This window comes from Lipotes vexillifer, unplaced genomic scaffold (genome assembly GCF_000442215.2).
Source record: "Lipotes vexillifer unplaced genomic scaffold, Lipotes_vexillifer_v1.1 scaffold1132, whole genome shotgun sequence".
NCBI lineage: Eukaryota > Metazoa > Chordata > Mammalia > Artiodactyla > Lipotidae > Lipotes > Lipotes vexillifer.
Window position 1 is genome coordinate 317562 of NW_006793725.1, and position 2633 is coordinate 320194.

A 2633-nucleotide genomic window follows, 5' to 3' on the forward strand; every position below is an offset into this window, starting at 1 on the left:
CATATAGACAACCAAATGTAAAACAGATAGCTAGTGGGAAGCAGCTGCAAAGCACAGGGAGATCAGCTTGGTGCTTTGTGGCCACCTAGAGGGTTGGGTTAGGGAGGGTGGGAGGGAGACACAAGAGGGAAGGTATATGGGGATATATGTATACATATAGCTGATTCACTTTGTTATACAGCAGAATAAAGATAAATAAAATAACATCTAATAAAGATGTTAAAAAAAAGATATCACCTCACACTTGTCAGCATGGCTATCATCAAAAAGAACACAAATAACAAAGATTGGCAAGGCTGTGGAGAAAAGGCAACCCTTTTACACTGTCTCACTTCCTTTGATTCTTGCTACCACACCAAGATGTTGCATTCCTAGGACCTATGCCTAAGAATAAACTAAGAACATTTAGAACCAGCATGAACCTGATGTGTGATGATCTAAATGGTACCATTGGGTCCTTGGTGCCTCACATGTTGCCTAACACAATGCCTAGTAATACATAGTCAGTGCTAAAGCACATATTTTTAAATGAATACGAGATAGAACAAATGACAAACGAACAAATCAACGAATGAAGTAGAAGTCCTTGAATTCCACTAAGTTCTTACTTTTCTTGATTGTCTAATCTCTCTAAATATTTCACCATGCGTAAAATATACTTTAGGTGCTGAACAAGTAATTTCTGAATGAAAAAATAAATAAATAATACTTTTTCCTTTTCTATGAAAGATGAGGTTCCAATGGGAACCTTTATAAAAGACAGAAGATCTCATTATTGACCTTCAGACCTTGTTTCTCAATGACATACCAGTAGAGTTTATCCGGGGAACATTTGGGAAGGGAAGAGAAGAGAAAAAGACAGGACACTAGGCTTTTCAGCCAAAAGAAGTGAGTGGGAGAAAAAGAAAAAAAGGGAAAATGACAGAGAGGAAAAGTCAGAGCCACTGTAGACAAATCTTACTGATTTTACCCTAAGTCCAGACAGCATATGTCAGGGAAATCCTGATCTGTACTGGTGCCCTCTCACTTTGGTGATTTCCTGATAATAGTAGTAAAAAAATATCAATTTATGATTTTCAAAGGACTTTGACAATCATAATAGAATTCCCTTATAATGATTTCAGAAAAAATAGGCAGGGAAGCACCATCATTCCCATGCTACTGATGAACATACTGAGGCTCAGGGGAAGAGTGAGAAACATATACAGCTAGTAAATGGCAGAGCTAGGATTTGAACCTAACTCTTGTTTGTCACATAGTCAGAGCACTTTCTACTACAGTGTACAGCCATGTCTATTTGAGAAGTGGGCAGAATATTCCTTTCTTTCTCCCTAATGTTTGTTTCCTATTATAAGCCTAGGCTCCTAGAAAGCAAAGAAATTCACTGGTTTCACTGACAGAACAGCACTGTGATTTATCCTGCTGGAAGGCCTCAGGAACTAGGTCAGAGCTCTTCTTGGATTCTGGTGTATAGTGCCGGAAGGAAGGAATTTTTTTTCTGTAATTCTGTAACAATAAAAGGATGATTTTTTAATGTCTCAAAAGTTATGGTGCTGTGAGACATAGTCTCAGAAGGCATGAATTTAAATCCTAGCTCAGCTATCCACTCTTTCTTTATGATTTTCTTTAAACTCAGTAACCTCAGGAAGTAGCATATTTGAATGTAGCATGGTGTACAGGTCCTTTCACAGTCGGCCTGCAGCTTATTTTTCCAGGATCATCTCCTATCACTCTCTCTCTTTGGCCCTAGGCATTGAAAAATCTAACCAAACCTTACCACTAGAGAATTTCTGAACTTGATTTGTATGCCTCCTTTTATTTGTTCATTGCTATTCTCTCTGCCCCAAATGACCAACCTGTCATCTACCTGTCTCCTCCTTATTGCACCCTCCTCTATAGAAATTCCTATCCATCCTTCATGATCTTTGCCAAATATCAAGTACCCTATGAAGTCTTTCCCAACTAGAGCCTAGTACAGACAACCTAAAGCACTATCTCATTAATCACAGTACCATGGAATACAGGAATCAAAATATCCATTATTAGATGAGGAAATAGAAACTCAAAGATGTTAAGAGATATTCCTACTCTCACAAATCTAGTAAGTAGTGAAGATGGGATTTAAATCAGGTATGTGCATCTGACAGATGGCACACAAATAATAGGTGGAAGCTACAGGGAGACAGGTTTCAGGTTAATATAAGAAAGAACTTACTAGCCATCAGATCAGTCCACCAATAAAATGAGCTGACTCTATAAAAAATGAGTTCCCTATCACTAGATGTGTCCAAAAAGAGGCCGAATAACCACTGGGTCAGGTCATTTTAGAGAAAATTCTTGTACGCTTAATTCTCTTCTAGCTCTGAGATTCTATTTCAACATTCATGTGACAAAAACAAAGAAACAAACAAATAAAACCTGTTCAGAAAAAAAATTCTGGCTTTCCCAGAACTCATCTTTTTTTTTTTTTATTTTGATCAAGATCTGTGAGGCACCATTTTTTGACCAAAGATGGTAGATTCTTAGTTAGAAAGGCTCTTGGAATAATTTAGTCCAATCTTTTAACTCCTTCATTTCATAAATAGAGAAACTGAGGTCTTAGGAGAGGAAGCAAATTCCTCAAGTTCAAAGAG